This window comes from Cucurbita moschata, unplaced genomic scaffold (genome assembly GCF_002738365.1).
Source record: "Cucurbita moschata cultivar Rifu unplaced genomic scaffold, Cmos_1.0 Cmo_Scf00015, whole genome shotgun sequence".
Lineage (NCBI taxonomy): Eukaryota > Viridiplantae > Streptophyta > Magnoliopsida > Cucurbitales > Cucurbitaceae > Cucurbita > Cucurbita moschata.
In genome coordinates this window covers 3,967,706-3,978,069 of record NW_019268531.1, presented here as the reverse complement: position 1 = coordinate 3,978,069, position 10,364 = coordinate 3,967,706, and positions in this window count along the sequence as shown.

Sequence of the window (10,364 nt, the reverse complement as noted above, 5' to 3'; positions counted from 1 at the left end):
GACTAAATTACAATTTTAGTTCGTACGATTAAAAAAAAAAAAAAAAAAAAAACTCCACTATAAGACAAATTAGGGACGATATATGAGTTTTTCATCACCAAAATCACGAGAATTTTAAAAGATAAAATTAAAATTATATTCAAACTTTTAAGACGAAATTTAGTAATATAAAAAATTAATATTATATTATAATTTAGCGTTAGCAATTTGATTAATGTTTTGCCAAAGAAATTAGAAGTAAAAGTTTAAAATAATCGACAAAAAGTTTTGACCTAATTTCTTCCCTAAATTTCTACACCCACTAAAGTACGTATTAGATCGACCCCCAATTTCAAACCCTACGAGATTATATGGAGATTTTTTAATTAAATAAAAAAAATTAAACAAAGAAATTAAATTTGTTTAATAATTAAAATAATTTTGAAGCAAGATCCATGTACTATAACATAAATTTAAATTACTACTATTTTTTTATATCCAAATAGTAATTAAAAAATTAAAAAATATTTTTTAATTTTTTATTTTATATTGAATAATAAAAAATTAAAAAATATTTTTTAATAATATAAAAATTTAGAGACAAAAAAAAAAAAAAGTAAGTGGAGATGACATCAGATAGCAAAATCCAAAGGTCATTTGCTCTTTACACCCACCAATATTGATATTTAAAATAATAAAAAAAAAACCCATACCACCAAATTTAAATTCTAAAATAAAATAATATTATTGTAATGACGTGTTCAATTATGAATAGAAATAGCACGAATGTTCGTAGGTTGAGTTGGGACGTTTTTTTAAACTCAACATAATCATTTAAATAAATGTGAAATTCCACATCTATTGAGGTAGAGAACGAAACACCCTTTATAAAAGTGTGCAAACTTTTCCCTAACAAACGCATTTTAAAACTGTCAGGGGAAGCCCGAGAGAGAAAACTCAAAGAGAACAATATCTGTTAGCGGTGGACTTGGACTGTTACAATAAAAGTAAAATGTTATCGAACAGTGGTTTAGGTTGAGTTAAGCGATTTTGTCGAGTTATCGAATTTTTTGAACACCTTAAGGTATAACGTTTGCTTTTGTGGAGACCGAGTCATAGTCCACCGTATTTCTCTCTCGTTCACTATTTTGCTTACGTGGACACCATCTATTGGTTTATTTATATTTTTTCACTAAATTTATGACTAATTTTTTAAATAGTGAAAAAGAAAGGGTGTCTAATATAATTTTTCAAAAGTCATGGTACTTTTTTTAAAAAAAAAAAAATAATAGTACATGGGCGTTTTTATAAAAAAAATAAAAAGTTTTTATTAAAATTATTTATTTGTTTGTATTTTTTAATATACATAAATTAGGTTATATAATAAAATAGTCTCTAAACTTTTAGGTGGGTCGGTGTCTATTTTATATATGTAATTTAAATTATTATATTATATTATATTTTTTTATTAATTTTTTAAAGCTAACGGTCAAAAGATTTGAATCATTTGACCTATTCGCTGATAATATATATCTTAATCAGTTGAATTATATTTAAATTAACGTTATTTTATTGCCTTTCTAACTGATTCGCGAAGGAAAAATCGTCAATTTTGTTGACTTGGATTTCAAGGACAAATTTAGAGACTGTACTATTAGTAAGGTTAGATGAATTGTATAACGTATGAACGACACGTGCTCTGTGACCCTTCCATATTCGGTATTTTATGAATGAGACGACACATGTTATGTTATGTGACGACTATGTGATGATGTGTTATGACTTATGTTATGCCATGCACATCATGTTAACACGATTCGGATACTTTCCAGTTACGACGAGTACGAACATGCACATTAAGATATTTATGTGCCCCATGATATCATGCAGACTCCTTTCTCTCTGTGGCTCCAACAGTGTGAGTGTACGCTAGCTGAAGGACAGATCCATGGGTACATATACGCTCGTGCTAACGGGTCTATGTGCGCGTACGTGGGTCATGTGTAGAGAAGTATTACACATCCAATTTTAGCCCGAACGGGAAAGTAGAGTTCAAGGCCTCTAAGATTGCTTTTGTATGCATTTTATGACCCTAATACTCAAGCCACGTGCTACTCTTACTTTTTCAAGTAAAGTTAAGATATTCCTACACGGTTAACGAGTTCACCGTAATACCCATAAGACTAAAGCTAGGGTAAATATATGCAGTTATTTTCTTTCTTAGCCTTTATGGTAGTTTATGGCAGTTAATTTTATTTCCTGGTAAAAAAGATAAGTCTTTAATTTTAGTGGGCCTTTTGAAAAAGAGAGGCCCATGGTTAATGGGCTCTACATGGACCAAAGTAGATGGGCTATGGTTCATGGGCTCTAATTTATCCATATTATATTTTTATTAGGCTTAATTTCTTTTTTTTTTTTTCCTAATAAAATTTTAATTTTATTTTTTTTTTAATAGAGGTACTACTCAATTTTAATATATATTTTAAAATTTTATCTTTTAAATTATAAAAAGTTATTTTAAAGAGGGTCGAAAATAATTAATTATAAAATTAAATAAATTAAAATTCATTGTACTGTACTTTTTAAAATTTAATATTAAATTCTAAGAAGCTCAGACTAGTCTATAAATTAATAATTCAATCCAAACTGTACGGGTTGGGTTAGATTAATTGGATTTTTCAGGTCATTGAATTTTTAACCCCTTCGTTTCTTCAGTTTCGACTAATTTGGATATGATAAATACTCGATTTCGACGTCAATTCTAAATCGTTAGACCATTTCGACAAAAAATTAGGTTGAATCGACCAAATTTTTGTTTAACTTGTTCGGTCATATACGAACATATTTCGACTTTTATCTTTTAGTGAAGGAGAAGATTGTTGTGGTAAATAATTTTTTTTTTTTTTTGGTTTAAAAACCTTTTGAAGCATTGAAGGATTTGATTTGTCGTTGAAGTGAAGAACAAGGAACTATATAATATGATGCCATTTCCATTTGCGTTTGTTTCAAGGAAGTGATTTTTTTTTTTTTTTTTTAATAATTTAGTGACGGGTTAGCTAGTTAAGACGTTTTACACCGTTAGATATATAATTTATTTAAAATATGATAAAAAAAAAATTAGTATAGATAATTTTAACGAGTCGTAGAGAAGTTGCATAGAATGTCGAGAATGAGTACTAAGTAGGAGAGAAATGACACCACGGTTTTAGATAATATGTAATAGATTAAATCTACCGCTAGTAGATATTATTCGCTTTAGCCTGTTACGTATCGTCGTCAGCCTCATGATTTTAAAACGCGTCTACTATGGAGAGGTTTCCACAGCCTTATGAGGAGTGTTCTATTCTCCTCTCTGTAATACTATATGTAACAGCGCAAGCCCACCGCTGGCAGATAATGTCTGCTTTGGCCCGTTATGTATGGTCGTCAAACTCACAGTTTTAAAACGTGTCTATTAGGAAGAGGTTTCCACACCTTTACAAAGAATGTTTCGTTCCTCTCTCCAACCTGTGTGGCATCTCAAAGAATGCAATCATTATCTCGAGAGGTATGAGTAACTACGAGCTTTATTCAAGAAAGTAAACACAATTATTAAATAAGAAGAATCGTTTAATTTTCTGAGTATAAATTGCTGATATGAACTAAAATTTAACATAAAAAGTATAACAAAAACTCAGTTTCAAACGTTGTCGTATTTCAAACAATGCACATCGGTTAGAGAAAAGAACGAAACATTTTTTATAGGGTATGGAAACCTCTTCCCCTAGTAGATGTGTTTTAAAACCGTGTTGCTGACGACGATACGTAACGAACAATATCTACTTACAGTGAGCTTGGACGGTTATAAATTTGACCTAAAAAGATGTGTCCCGGCCTCTATGTAGGGATGGTGGGTGGCCATGAAGGAGGCATCATAACCCCAACAAAACATGCATCCCACCAATGGGTCAACAAACAAAAACTATTGGAATTGGATGCTTTATATTCTTTTAAAATTCTCGAAAGGCTCGTTTTCGATGGGACGCTATGACATCTACACGATATGATATCACGTAGTTTTAACTAATAATTAACGTTAACAATAAAAAAAAGTTAATACATGAAGATAGTTTAAATCCTATATTCTACCGTGTCTAAATTTTCGTGTTTATTATTATTATTTTTTTAGAGTAACGCCCTATTTCCAGGATTTGGTATCTGATGACCCTACGTGATATCCCACATTGGTAGGAGAGGAGAACGAAATATTCCTTATAAGGGTGTGGAAATGTCTCCTTAACAAACGTGTTTTAAAACCGTGAGGCTGACGATGATGATACGTAATGAGCCAAAGCGGACAGTATCTACTAGCGGTGGACTTGGGCTGTTACACCCTAACAACTAGCTCTACGAGGTCACTCAACATAGATTTAATCAGATCTGTACCGAAACAAAATGAACATAAAAGTTTAAAGACCAAAATAGAACGAGAAAGGACGGTAATGGGTGGTTGGGAGGGAAGTTTGATGGGCATAATTGAAGGGATGTGTGCATGTGGGAGAGAGGCGATTATGGAGATGCACGTGAAAGATGAGAAAAAGGCAAATTAAAGGCCAAAATGCTCAATTTTTCAAGTGGGTGGGGGCTCTCCTTGTGTCATCTCCAAAGCCCTACTTCCAATTACGACGTCTTAACCAATTCGGGTTCGATATCGTTCGTTCTTTTCCATACTTGAGTTACCGAGGTCTAAAAAACTTAGGCTAATTTGTAGATTTCGTTTCGGTGTTATCAGTTTTTACTCGAAGTCACGATTTTTTAAAAAGAACATTTCATTATTTCTGTAACGACTAATACTTTAGAATTCGACACCCTACATTCCCTTGTGACATTGTTAGATCCTACGTCGGTTGGGGAGGAGAACGAAACACCCTTTACAAGGGTGTGAAAACCTCTCCCTAGTAGACCCATTTTAAAACCATGAGGCTGACGACGATACGTAACGGGTCAAAGCAGACACTAACCACTAGCGGTGGGCTTGGGTTGTTGCAAATGGTATCAGAGCCAGACATTGGGTAATATGCCATGGTGTGCCAATAAGGACGCTGGGTCCTGAATGGGGTGGATTTGGTAAGGGTCCCACATCGAGGACGCTGGGTCCCGAAGGAGGGTGGATTGTAAGATCTCACATTCGTTGAGGAGGAGAATGAAATACCCTTTATAAGGGTGTGAAAACCTCTCCTTAGTAGACTCATTTTAAAACCATGAGGCTGACGACGATACGTAACGAGCCAAAACAGACAATATCGATTAGCGGTGGGCTTGGGCCGTTGCAAATGGTATCAAAGCCAGACATCGGGTAATGTGCTGCGGTGTGCCAGTAAGGACGCTGGGCCTTGAATGGGGTGGATTTGGTAGGGGTCCCACATCGATTGGAAAAAGGAACAAGTGACAGCAAGGACACTGGGTTCTGAAGGGGGGTAGATTGTAAGATCCCACATCGGTTGGGGAGGAGAATGAAACACCCTTTATAAGGGTGTGGAAACCTCTCCCTAGCAAACGCGTTTTAAAACCGTGAGGCTGACAGTGATATGTAACGAGCCAAAGCAGATAACCCAACATAAAATTGCTCTAAACAAAACAAGCTTAACTATGAAGTTCCTATAACTGATTAATATACACGAGACAATCTCGGCATAATTATTAAAATAAATAGACATAATTAAAAAAAAAAATGGTATTATTGTAAATTAAATTGGGTAAGAATGGGTCCAAATAGTTGAAGTACCCAAGAAGAGGACCACGCCCTAACTTTGAAGGGCGATGGGTCGCAACTCACCTTACTCATGAAAGCAACCAAACACTTCAATTATTCTTGCTCTCTCGCATTCACGATTTCGATTCGAGAAAGTCATCGAGCTTTCAGTTTTATGTCTAGTTGATTCGTGAATCTTAAAAAAATATTTAATAAATTCTCGAACTTTTCATTTTTATTTGTAAATATTTAAAAATTAAGAAATTTTGTATTTAATAGATTTTTTTATGACTGATATCTTTATTTAATATATAGACGTATTCAACACAAAATTAAAATTTTAAAATCTGCTTAGAAACAAAATTAAATTTGATGACGATTAGATCGGTTTTTTTTTTAAAGTCGAGTGACCTACTAGACACAAAATTGAAAGCTTGAATACCCATTAGACGACGATACGTAATATCTACTACCGGTGGGCTTGTGTGATACATGTATCAGAGCCAGATACTAGGCGTTGTGCTAGCGAGATAGTGGGCCTCGAAGGGGGTGGATTGTGAGATCCCAGAGGAATGAAGCATGCATTCCTTATAAGGATGTGGAAACTCCAGAAGGAGGTGGGTTGTGAGATCCCACATTGATCGAAGAGAGAAACAAAACATTATCTACAGGGTGTGAAACCTCTCCCGCTAGCAAGGACGCTGGGCCTCGGGACCCAAAAGGAAATGGATTGTGAAGGGTATAAGGGTGTGAAAGCCTCTCCAACCAGTGAAGACGTTGGGCCTCGAAAGGAGGTGGATTGTGAAGGGTATAAGGGTGTGGAAACCTCTCGCCAACGATGATGTTGGGTCTCAAAGGGCAGTAGATTGCAAAGGATATAAAGGTGTAGAAGCCTCTCCCACGCCAGTAAAAGCGCTCGGCTCTGGCTCGCCTCTGAGAAACCAAACCATATATATTTTGGAACAGACAACCTTAAATTATTGTTATTATTATGATTATTAGAATTATTTTTCTAACTTTAATGACATTTTCTTTTATCCCTCTCCCTACCTAAGATTTAAGGGCATTCTCTCTCCTCCATCCCTATAATTAATTTTAAGGGTGTGGGCATTAAATGAAAATTAAATTAAAAATAAACCTAAAACCTATGAACCAAAAAAGATAATATTTTAATATTATTAATAATATTAATGATAATATTTGTATATATTTTAACCTAACATAATAAAAATATTCTTAAATTTTATACTTTGTTTTAAAAATATTTTTAAAATTTAATTTTTTTTTTTACCGTCAAATACATGGATAGAAGAAATATATATCTACATTTTATAGATTATCTAAACAATTATTAAAAATACTCGATATTTTTAAACAAGTTGAACAAACTATGCTAATTTTATTAATTTGAAAAAATAATTAACTATGAATTATTTGGACTAAGATTTTAAAAATTATTAATAATTAGGTAATTTTGTTTATATCTACAATTATTCATAATTATTTAATGTTGGAAAAAAGATAATTAAAAATAAAAAAATTAATGAACCAAGACACGTGCTGTCTGATTCTTGGTAGATACGAATTTGATAAACCCAACTTTGCTGGACCATTCACATGCACCTCCACGTGTTTTATATTCTTTTTATTCTTTTTAAAATATATATATATTTATTTATTTGCTCAAATTCTAACTATTTTATTTTTAAAAGTTTATATTTTGTAAGTTAGTTAATTTTTCTTTTAATTAGTAATTAAAAGTTAATGTCAAATTAATTTTTATTAAAGAGTATTTGTTCTGATTTTTTAATTATTAAATTTTTTATAAAAAAAATATTATTGTGGTTCTTTTTTCTCGAGAAGAAGACGAAAGAAAGGAAAAAAAAAGTACGGTCGTCGACGACCAGTGGCGAGACGCCAACAATTAAGAATCGAGAAGAAGGAAAAAGTAAGGAGAAAAAAAGTATTGTCGTCGGCGATTGGTGACTATGAATGGCGAAACGCCAACAATTAGGAATCGAGAAGAAGGGAAAAGAAACGAGAAAAAAAGTAATGTCGTCGGCAACCGTTGACTTCGAATGGCGAGACGCCAACAATTAAGAATCGAGAAAATGGGGAAGAAAGGAAAGTTATTGCCGTCAACTGTTAGACGAACACGATTCTTCACAATAGTATGATATTGTCTACTTTGAGCATAAGCTCTCGTGGCTTTGCCTTGGGATTTCCCAAAAGGCCTCGTACCGATGGAGTTAGTATTACTTACTTATAAATCCATGATTATTCTCTAAATTAGCCGATGTGGGACTTTTATCATCCAACATCAACGACATGTAACTGTAGGTGGCGAGCCTTCAATGATTAAGAATTGAGAAGAAGGAGAAAAAAATTATCGTTGTTGTCCACACGTGCGAGTGTGAGTACCCATGCAGTTCACACACTCCTTGACCCATCATAGTCGGGCTAGTTGTCCTTAGCCAGACGTCTGGATGTCAACGAACCCCCGTGATATGGAATCACTACAAGAGGAGTAACATTCAGATTACCTTATTGATCGAATATCTCAAGACAAGAACAAGAACACTTGTTTGAGATTCGAATCACTCCACAAGCAAAATCGATCATGTCTAGCCTGAATGATTCTTGTTTATCAAATATCTCAAGACAAGAACACTTGTGTTTGATATTCGAATCACTTCCAAGCAAGATTGATCATGTCAAGCTTGAATGATTCTACATGCAACCTAAACTACATAGAATTGTAAAGAAACTTAGTCATTGGCTAAACAAAGCACAAATGCTTCTGGTATGATTGATGTCTCTTGGTTCATATCAACCTGAGTATCATACGTGACATGATGATCATCATCATCATAATGTGTATGCGTCCATACTCATCATCATAAATGGAAAGTAACCGGATGTATATGAATACACAATATGCATGAGTTCCCTATAGTTTTCATCTTAAATTATTCTTATGACACAACCCTATATATCATTCACATATTACCCAAGGTAACATGCATGCATTGGCCTTCAAACGTTCATCATCATTAACATCAATTAGGGTTGTGTCTTAAAGAACTCATCGTTATCATGCATCATGACATTTAATACATGTCCATCATCTTAATACGAAATATCATCATGCATTTTACATCATCATGTCATTATGCATCATCATCATGTCATCATGTCATATAATCATACACATCATCATATAACATCATCACATTATTATTTTTGTTTATTTTATTTATTATTATTATTATTATTTGTGGTTGTTACACAAAATAAAATGTAAAATTTAAGATTATTTTTAATTAATTTAGGGAAAAAAAATATTTAGAAATAATAGGATGATGACAAATTAAAATTTTGAAAAAAAATATTTATTTAATTTCAACTATTTTTTTTTATTGGTGAGACAAAATATTATTTAAATGTTTGATCGCTAATTAATAACCAAAATGAAAGAAAGAGGAAAAGAGATCGCTAATTATTGGCCTCAATTATTTATAAGTCGGTGAATGTAATGATTTAAATAATTAGTTAAATATTTTAATTATATATCACGTTTTCTTTCAACCTTCATAAAAACCAAAAAATAAAAAATAAAATTCTCAGATGGGTTCGGTTCTACGTCTCATCTATCTTTGACCCTAATGAAATTTAGTATTCCCGGGACGCTTTCTGAATAGACTACATTGCTTTATATCTTTGTCTTTACTGTCTCACCGGTCTGTCGCTTTTTTGAGGTTCCTCTATTTATATTCCTATTTCTATTCGTTTTTTATTGTGACGTGCAGAGTTAAAAAAAAGAAATAGGAAAAAAAAGAGAAGATCGAGTAGTTCCATTCAATTACGAGAACATTCATATGTCAAAAGGTCATTTAGTAACATTCGTGTTTTTATTTTTTGTTTCCTTATTTTAAATTTTTGAAAAATACGTTGTCGAACAAAATGAAAGAAAATCAAAAGCTAGCTGTGATACCCGAGTAAAGACGAGACCACCTCCGAATAGTCACTACCTATACTAACAAGGTACACATTCCTTTTCGATGGCTCAATTATAGGAAATCCATGGTTAAACGTGCGTTACTTGAACCAATTCTATGTTCGGTGACCTCCTAAAAATTTTCCTAGGAGACATGTGAGTGAGAACAAAACATACTGGAATGACTCATGTTGGTCTGTATGAATATTCTCCACTCCTAAGAAGCAATGAGTAGATGACGTGGTCATGTCGTACGAGATGTAGGAAAATAGTGGAACCATCTGGTACCGAATTCGAAATTTGAATCCTGATCAAAATTCTAGACATGGGGCGTTATACTAGTCTCGATCATTCAAAAAAAGAAAGTCCACAAGAGCGGGGAATCTATAACCATTTTTAATGACCCTTATTGGGACGATGTAGGTTAAATCCCTTTCCCCGTACACATCCATAACGAGGGAACTTAAAGACAGATCGAGCCGGGGCTCAATCTCAATAGTTTCTCGAATTCCAATTAGAAATTAAATTAAAATCTAGGTTAAATAAAAGCTAAATTGTAATTAAAAAATTATTAATTTAAAAAATAATAAATAAATAAATGGGAAGAAGTAAAAAAAAAAAAAAAAAAAAAAAAAAAAAAAAAAAAAAAAAAAAAAA